At 34.7% G+C, this 11,956-nt stretch overlaps 1 pseudogene; it reads right to left on the bottom strand.

The window, feature by feature from the left end:
* Positions 1–4,334: 4,334 nt before the first annotated feature.
* Positions 4,335–11,578, bottom strand: LOC126946296 (GTP-binding protein SAR1a-like; annotated as a pseudogene).
* Between the last annotated feature and the right edge of the window lie 378 nt (positions 11,579–11,956).

Genomic DNA, 11,956 nt, shown 5'->3' with positions numbered 1-11,956 from the left:
CTCCTATTAAACATAGTACTGGAAGTTCTAGCCAAAGAAATCAGGCAAGAGAAAGTAATAAAAGGTATCTGAAGAGAAAAAGAAGAAATGAAACTACCTTTGTAGACGATATGATACTATAACTAGAAAACAACATAGTCTGCCCAAAAGCTCCTCGATCTAATGAACAACTTCAGCAAAGTTTTAACGTTGTACTGGAAGTCGTAGCCAGAGCAATCAGGCAAGAGAAAGAAATAAAGTATCCAAATAGTAAGAGAGGCAGTCAATCTATGTCTACTCACATAGTACATATTATTCTATACCTAGAAAACCCCAACATCGCCGCCTAAAGTCTCCTAGATCTGACAAATTCAGAAAAGTTTTAGGATACAAAATCAATGTAAAAAAGCAGTAGCATTTCTTTTCTAAAAATTTTATATTTGTACTTAAATAGGTTTTTGGAAAACAGGTGGTGTTTTGTTACATGAATAAGTTCTTTAGTGGTGATTTCTGAGATTTTGGTGCACACATCACCTGAGCAGTGTACACTGTACCCAATGTGTAGTCTTTTACATCTCACTCCCTGTTACCCTTTTACCCAATTCCTCAAAGTCCATTGTATTATTCTTATGACTTTGCACCCTCATAGCTTAGCTCCCACTTATGACTGGGACATATGGTATTTAGTTTTCCATTCCTGTGTTACTTCACTTAGAATAATTGTCTCCAATTCCATCCAGGTTGCTGTGATTGCCATTATTTCATTCCTTTTTATGACAGAGTAGTATTCATATACATCTATATCTATCTATCTATCTATCTATCTATCTATCTATCTATCTATCTATCTAATTCTCTTTATCCACTCATTGATTGATGGGAACTAGGACTAATGTCATATTTTTGTAATTGCAAATTGTGCTGCTGTAAATATGCTAGCGCAAGTATTTTTTCATATAATGACTTTTTCCTCTGGGTAGACACCTAGTAGTAAGATTCCTGGATAATATGGTAGCTCTACTTTCAGTTCTTTAAGGAATCTCCACACTGTTTTACATACTGGTTGTACTAGTTTACGTTCCCATCAACAGTGTAGAAGTGTTCCCTTTTTACCACATCCATGCCAACATCTTTCATTTTTTGATTTTTTTTTGATTGTCGCCATTTTTACATAAGTGAGGTGGTTTCACATCATGGTTTTGATTTGCATTTCCCTCATCACTAGTGATGTTGAGAATTTTTTAATGCTTTTTGGCCATTTGTATATCTTCTTTTGAAAGTTGTCTATTCATGTGTTTAGCCCAGTTTTGGATGGAATTGTTTTTTTCTTGCTGATCTGTTTGAGTTTTTTGTAGATTCTGTATATTAGTAATTTGTCAGATGTATAGATTGTGAAGATTTTCTTCCACTCTGTGGATTGTCTGTTTATTCTGCTGATTATTTCTTTTGCTGTGCAAAAGCTTTTACGTTTAATTAAGTACCACCTATTTAGCTTTGTTTTTGTTATGTTTGCTTTTGGGTTTTTGGTCATGAAGTCTTTGCCTAAGTCAATGTCTAGAAGGGTTTTTCCAATGTTATCTTCTAGATTGTTTATGGTTTCAGGTTAGATTTCAGTCTTTGATCCATCTTGAGTTAATTTTTGTATGAGGTGAAAGATGAGGATCCAGTTTCATTCTTCCACATGTGGCTTGCCAATTATCCTAGCACCATTTGTTGAATAGGATGTCCTTTCCCCCACTTTATCTTTTTGTTTGCTTTGTCAAAGATCAGTTGTCTGCAAGTATTTGGATTTATTTCCAGGTAATCTATTCTGTTCCATTGCTCTATGCGCCTATTTTTATACCAGTACTATGGTGTTTTGGTGACTATCGCCTTATAGTATAGTTTGAAGTCAGGTAATGTGATGCCTCCAGATTTGCTGTTTTTGTTTAGTCTTGCCTTGGCTATATGAGCTCTTTTTTTCTGGTTCTATATAAATTTTAGAATTGTTTTTTCTAATTCCATGAAGAATGATAATGGTATTTTGATAGGAATTGCAATGAATTTGTAGATTGCTTTTTTCAGTATGGTCATTCTCAAAATATTGATTCTAGTCATTCATGATCATGGGATGTGCTTACATTTTTCTGTGTTATCTATATTTTTTTTATCAGTGTTTTGTAGTTTTCCTTGTAGAGCTCTTTCACATCCTTGGTTAGGTATATTTCTAAGTATTTTATTGTTTTGAAACTATTGTAAAAGGGGTTGAGTTCTTGATTTGATTCCCATCTTGGTCACTTTTGGTGTATAGAAGGGCTAAAATCAGCAGCATTTCTATACAACAATAACCCCCAAGTTGAGATCCAAATCAAAAAGGCAGTTCCATTTGCAATATCCATAAAAAGTATTAAATATCTAACAACACAGCTAACTACGGAAGGTAAAGATATGTACAACAAGATTTTTTAAAACACTGCTGAAAAAAATCAAGGATGATACAAATAGAAATTTTATGCTCATGGGTGGGATGACTTGATATTTTTATAATGGCCATAATGCCCAAAACAATTTACAGATTCAATACAATTTACAGATTCAATATTATTCCCATCAAACTATTAATGGCATTTTTACAGATTTAGAAAAAAAATTTCTAAACCTCACTTGAAACAATAGAGAAGCCCAAATATGCAAAACTATCCTAAGCAAAAGGAACAAAGCTGGAGATATCACACAATCCAATTTCAAACTATACTACAAGGCTACAGTCACTAAAACAGCATGATACTGGTACAAAAGCAGACACAAAGACCAATGGAACAGAATAAAAAACCCAGAAGTAAAGCCACACACCTAGAACCATCTGATCATTGACAAAGCCGACAGAAACATGAAATGGAGAAAAAACTTCCTATTCTATTTATTTTTTTTCTCGAATAACTGGCCTGTCATATGCAGAAGATTGAAAATGGATGCTTTCCTTTCACCATATACAAAAATCTACCCAAGATGAACTCAAGACTTAAATGTAAAATCCAAAATTATAAAATTTTTGGAAAATCTCCATAAAATACCATTCTGTACATAGGCCTTAGCAAAAATTTCATGATGAAGACTGTACAAGCAATTGAAAAAAAATTGACAAGTGAATCTAATTAGACGAGTGAGATTCTGCATAGCAAAAGAAACTCAATAGAATGAACAGACAACCTACATAACTGAAGAAAATATTTTCAAGCTATGCATACAACAAAGGTCTAATATCCAAAATCTATAAAAACCTTAAACAAATCAGCAACCCTAAACAAACAACTTTATGAACAATTGGTAAAGGACATAGACACTTCTCAAAGAAGACATACATGTAGCCAATAAATATGAGAAAACAATTACTAACAAGTCCACAAAATCACTAATCATTAAGGAAACATAAATCAAAACCAAAAGGAAATAGCATGTAACAACAGTCAAAATGACTATTAATAAAAATTCAAAAAATAACAAATGCTAGTGAGGTTGTGGAGAAAAGGGTTTGCTTTTACATTGCTGTTTGGAGCATAAATTAGTACAGCCACTGTGGCAAGCAGTTTGGCGATTTCCCAAAGAACTTAAAACAGAACTACTATTTGAACCAGCAATTCCATTACTGGATATATACCAAAATAATATAAATTATTCTACCATAAAGACAACTGCACACATATATCAATTGCAGAACTATTTACAATAGCAAAGACATAAAATCAATCTAGATGTCCATCAGTGATGGAAAGCATAAAGAATATATGATACATATACACTGTGGAATACTACACAGCCATAAAAAAGAATGAAATTATGTCCTTTGCAGCAACATGAGTAGAGCTAGAGGCCATTATCCTTAGTGAGTTAAAGCAGGAACAGAAAACCAAATACAACATGTTTTCACTCATAACTGGGAGCTAAACATTGAGTACCTGTGGACACAAAAAAGAAAACAATTAATACAAGGGCCTATTTGAGGGTGGGGGGCGGTGAGAGGAGGGTGAGGATTGTATAACTATTTATTGTGTACTATACTAATTACCTGAGTGATAAAATAATACATATGCCACACCCATGCAGCAGCGATTTAACCATTTAACAAACCTTTACATGTTTCCTCAAACTTAAAAATAAATATTGGGGAAAAAAAAGAAAGCAGAATGTGCCAAAACATATTGAATTCAGCTAAAGCAGTTCCAATAGGGAATTTTATAGCAATAAACACTTAAATTAATAAAAAAGAAAGACCTCAAATAATAAACCTAATTTTACACTTTGAGGGACTAGAAAAGAAAGAACAAACTAAGCCTAAAGTCAATAAAAGGAAGAAAATACTAAAGATTAGAGCAGAAATGAATTAGACAGTAGGAAAACAATAGAAAACATCACTGAAACTAAGAGTTGGTTTTCTGAAAAAATAAAATTGACAAAACTTTAGCAAGACAATGTAAGAAAAAAAGAAGACTCAAATAAAACTATCAATAAAAAGGAGACAACTTAACTGATATCACAGAAATACATAGGCTCATAAGAGACTACTATAAACAACTATATGCCAAACAGTAGGTAACCTAGCAAAAATAGATAAATTCCTAGAAACATACAGTCTACTTTCAAGACTGAATCATGAAGAAACAGAAATTTGGAACAGTTTGATAATGGCTAAGGTGATTAATTCAGTAATCAAAAACCTCCAAACAGAGAAAAGCCCAGGATCTGATGTCTTTACTGGTGAATTATAGCAATCATTTTTAAAGAAACTAATGTTGATCCTTCTCTAAGTTGTAAAACATTGAAGAGGACAGTACACTTCCAAACTCATTATACAATGCCAGCATTACTGTTTTTCTAAGTCAGTCTCAAATATGCAGGAGGCTGAGGTGGGAGGGTTGCTTGAACTCAGGAGTTCAAGACCCAATCTCTAAGCAGCAAGAAGAAACAACAATAACAAAATAATTATTTGGGATTATTTTTAAAAATCACGTGATTTACAAATACAAATTTTATTTTTTTCTATCATTTTTATTCCTTTTCACTTAACTTACTGCAATTACTTTGGAGTTTGCAGATAATGTTGAATAGTCATAGTGAGAGAGAATACGCTTTACATTTTCCTGATTTTAGGGAGATAGTATTTACTCTTTCCATTTGGTTTGACATTAGCTGTAAATTTTTTTAGAAACCTTTATTAGGTTAGGGATAGTCTCTCGTATTTCTGGTTTATTGAAATTTTTATACTGAAAGGATATTTAATTTTTACTCATTTATAAGACTATATGATTTTTCTTATTTAGTCTGCTAATGAAGTGAATTATATTGATTTCCAACTGGTAAAACCAATCTTGCATCCCTGAGATGAACCTATTTGGTCTTGTTTTATTATATTTTTATATATTTTTGAATACATAGAAATTAATATACATAATAGGTATAATAAATATATATGAAATAATTGAGTATTTATATGATTAATTATTAATATTTTGTAGAGGATCTTTACATCTACACTGATAAGAGATATTAGTCTGTAGTGTATCTTGTATTGTGTTTGTCTAGTTTTAGTATTAGAGTACTGCTGGCTTCATTTGAGAATGATACCCTCCTTTTCCATTTTCTGGAATTGATTTATATATATGGTACTATTTCTTCCTCAAATGTTTAGTAGAATTCACTAGTGAAACTGATGGTGGTGATGGCTCATTTTAAGTGGCCACTGTGAGGACACAAACTGCAGTAGGGTAGGGGCAGCTGGAGCTCCACCTCATGGAGATGGCAGGAGCTGGGAACAGGCAAGAGCCCTGTCCCCTACCAAGTTGGTGGAGCAGGAACTTGCACTCCTGGGCACAGCCTCAGCCACCCAGCCGTGGCTCATGACCCTGGCATTCCTGTGCTCTCAGGGGCCCAGGAAGCTCCCTTTTCTTGCAGGCTTGAAAGTAACCTGCTCTTGCTCCCTGGCCTCTCCCTACTCCTGGTACCCACTCCAAGGTGGAGCAAAGTTGTGGCTGATACCAGACACTGTTGCAACCAGGCGAGGTGATCGTGCGCTGACACCATCCCCCTGACACCTCAGGCCTCGCTAGACTTTGGGTGCTGACAAGCATGGGAGGGGTCTAGGGGTGGTGAGGATGGCTTGGCATGGGCCTGCAGGCATCTCTTAGCATGGACAGCCTGAGCACCATGGATGGCATGTTAATGGTACACAGGTTCCTGGGTAGGAAGGAGTAAGCCTAGAGGCTTATCAACTTTATTGAGCTATTCCAAGAACCACCATCTTTTGCTTAAAATATCAGAAATTTATTGTCTCATGGTTCAGGAAGTTAGAAGTCCAAGATTAAGGGGTCAGTAAGGTTTGCTCCTTCTGAGAAGGGTGAGTATAAATCTGTTCCTTGTCTCTTCTGTAGCCTCTGGTGGTTTCTGGCAATATATGGCATTCCTAGGCTTGTATCACACTGATGTTTTGACTTAATCTTCACATTGTGTATTCACCATGTGTGTATATATAGTTGTCCAAATTTCCTCCCTCTTAAAATTGTTATATAATAGTTGTACATATTTTTGAGGTGTGTGTGGTATTTTGATACATACATATAATGCGTAATGATCAAATCTAGGTAATAAGGATACTCATAATCTCAAAAGCATCTTTTCTTTATGTTGGGAACATTTCTATTCTTCTCTCTTAGGTATTTTGAACTATATGATATATTATTATTAACTATAGTCACTCTACTATACTATCAAACACTAGATCTTATTTTTTTTTCTTTTTTTGCTATTATTATTTTTCTTAGTCAAGGTGGGATCTCACTATGTTGCCCAGGCTGGTTTTAAACTCCTGCCTTCAAGTAATCCTCCCACTTTGGCCTCCCAAAGTTTTGGGATTACAGGGGTGAGCCACCACATCTATCCATATTCTATCTACCTGTATTTTTGTACCCATTAACCAACGTCTCTTCATTCCCCTTGCTCCCTACACTTTCCAACCTCTGATAATCACCAGTCAACTCTGTACCTCAATGAGATCCACTATTTTTTGCTCTGACATATGAGTGAAAAGATACAATATTTGTCTTTTCTGTACCTGGCTTATTTCACTTAACATAATGATCTTCAGTTCCAACCATGTTGCCACAAAAGAAAAAATTTCATTCTTTTTATGCTGAATAATACTCCAGTGTATATATGTACTGCATTTTCTTTATTCATCCATTCATAGACATTTAGGTTAAGTCCATATTTCGGCTCTTGTGAATAGTACTGTAATAAAAATGGGAGTGTAGATAACTCTTCAATACGTTGATTTCCTTTTTAAAAAAATATATACTCAGCAGTGGGTCGTTGGACCATGTGGTAGTCCTATTTTTAGTTTGTCAAGAAACCTCCATACTGTTTTCCATAGCGGCTTTACTAATTTACATTCCCAAAAACAGTGTATGAGTGTTCCCTTTTCTTTACATCCTTCCCAGCATCCATTAATTTTGTCTTTTTGATTAAAGCCATCTTAACTGAGGTGAGTTGATATCTCATTGCAGTTTTGATTTGTGTTTCCTGATGATTAGTAATGGTGAACATATTTTCATATGCTTATTGGCATTTGTATATCTTCAAAGAACCAACTTTTTTAAAAAAACATTTTCTTATTTTTAATTTTTTGACTTTTGTTTAATTTTTAAATTATTTCGTTTCTTCTACTTGCTTTAGACTTAAACTCTCTTCTTACTATGTTTTCCTAAGGTGGAAGTTTAGGTTATTAATTTTAGCTTATTCTTCTTTTGTAATACATGCATTAATGCTATATATTTTCATTTCAGCACTACAGTTTAGCCACGTATCAAAAATTTTGATACATTGTATTTTACTTCTTGTTTTGTTGAAAATATTCTTCAATTTTTCTGGAGACTTTCTCTTTCACGTATATGTTCTGCTTAATTTCAAAATGTGTGGGTTTTTAAAATCTCCATGTTATTGACTTTAGATTAATTATATTATATCCTGATAACATACTTTGCATAATTTCTATTCTTTTAAAATTTTCAAGGTTTATTTTATAGCCCAGAATATGGTGTATTTTCATGAATGTTTTATATGCACTCATGAAGAATGTGTATTCTGTTGTTGGAAGGTTGGTTTTTAAAGGTCAGTTGGGTCACATTGGAAGACTTCTGAAGGACATTTTCACTGGGAATAGAATACTAAGTTCATAATATTTGTATGTCAACACTTAAAAGATGTATTCTTGCTTTTGTGGTTTCTAAAGAGAAGTCTGCTATGATTCTTATCCTTCTTCCTCTGTAAACAATGTGCCCCTATCCCTGGCTGACTGCAAAATTTTCTCCTTGCTTGTAGTTTTTAGCAGTGTGAATATGCCTACAGCTGTGTGTGTTTGTGTGTGTGTGTGTAATATGTTTTTGTTTTGTTTGTATTGCATTTATCCTGCTTGATGCTTTCTGAAATTCTTCAATTTGTAGTATTTGGTAGTTATTTTGGAAAATTATCAGCCATTTTTTTTTTCAAGTATTTTCTCTGTTCTTTTGTCTTTCTTCTCCTCCTAGGATTCCAATGACATGTACATTAGACCATTTGTTATTATCCCACTGCACTTGCATGTTCCATACTATTTTCTTACTCTTTTCTCTCAGCACTACAGTTTGGGAATTTCTATTGACTCAACTTCAAGATTATTTATGTTTTTCTCAGCTGTAGTATGTCTACTGATGAGCCCAATGAAAACAATCTAGTTTCTGTTATTGTGGGGTTTTTTATTTGTTTTAACTTTTTTAAAGATGGTTGGGATGCAGATTAACTTTCTTTTGTAAATAACTGTTTCGCTTTTTCTGAAATAGGACACATATTCAATCTAATAAAACAGAATGGAAAGTCTCAATTCACGGGAGTTCCTGTACAAGGTGCTGATTCTGTGTTTGGAGCTGAGCTTCTCACAGCAGCTTTTTTCAGCTATCTCATTATAGATGCGCTCTAACTGATTTTCAATCCCCTCTTTCTCCAAGGGAATAAACCACTTTCACAAAGAGCTGCCCTATGTAGATCACACGGTTTTATAGCTTGCAACAAAGTGATTAGGGACAAATAAAAAAACAAAAATAAGGAAACTAACACTGAAGCAATCCTACTTCTCATGTCTCTGAATAGAGAAGTATGGTAATCTTTAACCAAAGGAAATAAAATATGCAAGTTAACTACCTACTTCATTTACTGTTAGCTAAATTTGTTTACCTATGGCTTTACCCCTTTGCAAACCAAAGATTTTTTTTATTAATACAGCTATGCTTGCTAATAAATAAAATGTATGTACTTCCCAGGGATGCACTTCACTGGGTCTCTGCATTTGGCACCTGGTAGTGAAAAGAAGTATTATTTCCCAACAAATAGGCACTGAAGACTAAGAATGAGAACTCCAACTAAAGAACATTACTCTCTCACCCCAGTAACATGTTGATCATACTTTTTCTACCCTCACATTAGAATAAAGATATCTTTCCAGCATTTCATCTCCTATATTCTATCTTTTCCTAGAAGATACTATCATCTCATATTTTACTGCAAGATTAGAATATAGGTTAAGATTATAAAAATCCAATTTCACACTTGGTACTAAGAAAATTGAATGCTATAAAATTAATCCTCATTACTCTAGTAGGGATGCTCATGCTTTTACAATGAGTCTTTACTGCCTATAGGTGATGCCGTCTCCAAGAAAACAGCTATGCAGAAAGTTTTTTGGTTAGTGTTTTCCCCAGCTTATTTCTGGAAAGAAAAAAGCCAATTTCATACAAAAACAAACAAACAAACCCCCAAAATCTATATATATTAACCTTGTCATTAAACATCAAAACATAGATATCTAAAGAGAATAGAGCTCAGGAACAGCCCAATAGAGACCAAATTCTGCAAATGGAAGTTTTAAAGCCCACTAACTAAAATTTTTTCTAGATCCAAACAAGTGCTACAATACCAGATTTTTAAGTCTCAACTCATAGAATTGAGAGCCCTTGAGCTCTTAACTTTGTCCTGTGTCTTCCTATTAAAAAATTTCTCCTAAAATCTGTGTAAATGTTACCGAGACACACCTGGAGTATGTGACAACATGAGAGATGTTCTTAACTCTTTTATCAGGTGAAATTCACTTTTTATAACTGAAAATGGAAAAGCAAAGTACTATAGAGAGGAATAAAATCTCGTGAAAGTATTATACAAAATCAGACTGGCTGAAGTCTGTAACTTTATAAGTAAAAATAATAACACCAATAACACCCTCTATAATTAACTACTCCACAGTGAATAATCTGCTACACATTTCTTGATAATGAATGACTCTAGTTTGCTACAGTTGAAGCCTGCGACAACTGCAAGGCCAGGGTTTTGCCCCTTTTCTGGTTCTCTGTGCACAAGGTAATGCCACCTACTACAAGGCAGTTATATAGACAGGTGAGCTCAGGGGAGCTTCTCACCGCAACCTGCTAACTCAGCAGCGGTAAGTTCCAAATGAGCTCTGACCTCCAATATGTATCTGTTCATAATTTTACGAAGTATCTAAATATTATTCATTAGTTTAAAAAATAATAGAACACTTTGGACCAAGTAAATTATGAAATTGAAAAGTTAGGAGGGATACCAATTATATTAACAACATTTTCTTTAAAAAATAGAATCAGTTTCTTTTGAAATCGACCATAGTGGCGAGATGTGTTTTTCTTTTCAGGTGCCCCATGATGGCACACAGCTTTACCCAGCAAATTCTGACCACTTCCAAGTCCCAGGATACAAACCTGTACCAGCACATGGGGCAACATCACCTTTCAACAGTGTGGAAAAGAGCACATGTCACCAGTGGGCAATGAGAGACTGGACAGATACTCATGGCCTCTCAATAGCAGACATGGTTGGAGAGCTTTCCTTGTTCTAGTAGAAAATTTCAGGAGGAAGCTGTGATTAGGATCAGTCCAGAGAAGCAAAACTCTTTTATTTTCAGTGCCCCGACGTCAGTCAATATACTGGGAGAACCAGTGGAAACATTCGCCATAATCTTGCCTCTTGAGCACACTGCACATAGGCACTTCTATGGGGCAAGCATTCAAATTCTTCAGGGTCACATTCTCCTTGCCTGTGGTCTGTCTATAAAGCCTAGATATCTCACAGAGTTTTTCTTCCTTGAGTTCATCTGTTCTGTCAATTTTGTTTCTCAAAATACGAATTGGCACATTGTATACTGTTTCATCAGTCATTAAAGCTTTAAGTTCAAATTTGAATTCCACAAGGCAAGAATGATCCACACAATCCACCAGAAGGAAAATCCCATTAATTGCTGGGAAATAATTTTTCCAAACCGACGTGCTTGCTCGTGCCCACCAAGATTAAAAGTTGTAAAAGTCATTCCAGCAATTGTTAGCCCTTGTCATGTCAGATGTAGTGTTGGAATGTGTTGTCCCAATCTGTCACCTTTGAGCATGTGAAAAAGAGTGGTTTTGCCTGCGTTGTCCAAACCCAAGAATACAAATTTTCTATATTTCTTGTAGAGTCTTAGAAACTAGATCACAATTCTGAAGCCATGGTAGATTCACTCAAAGATGAGAGACATTATTAATGCTTACACTGGCCTGAGGGGCTCCTCTGGCAGCAGCATGTGGCTCAGACTCTCCCTCAGAGCACACAAACCAGCAGCACCTGGGACCACTAGCTACTCACTGGATGTACATCACAACCCTCCCCCAAGACTTTCCTATTGTGAATTTTATTTCTGGCATTGTCATATTATTCTTTCCTTTTTATTGTATAAATTTAAGGTGTTGTTTCGATATACATATACATCATGAAATGATTACTACAGTCATATTAACATATCCATTTTATTTTTACAACAGAATTATCTGCCTGAAAATATCAATTATGCCAAAGTTTGGAACTCCTGTGTTAAATGCTCTAATGGTAAAAGTAGATGACAAGCAAGATTATACCT

Source organism: Macaca thibetana, chromosome X (genome assembly GCF_024542745.1).
Source record: "Macaca thibetana thibetana isolate TM-01 chromosome X, ASM2454274v1, whole genome shotgun sequence".
Lineage (NCBI taxonomy): Eukaryota > Metazoa > Chordata > Mammalia > Primates > Cercopithecidae > Macaca > Macaca thibetana.
The sequence above is the reverse complement of the archived record's forward strand: the minus strand, read 5'-3'. Positions and strand labels throughout refer to the sequence as shown.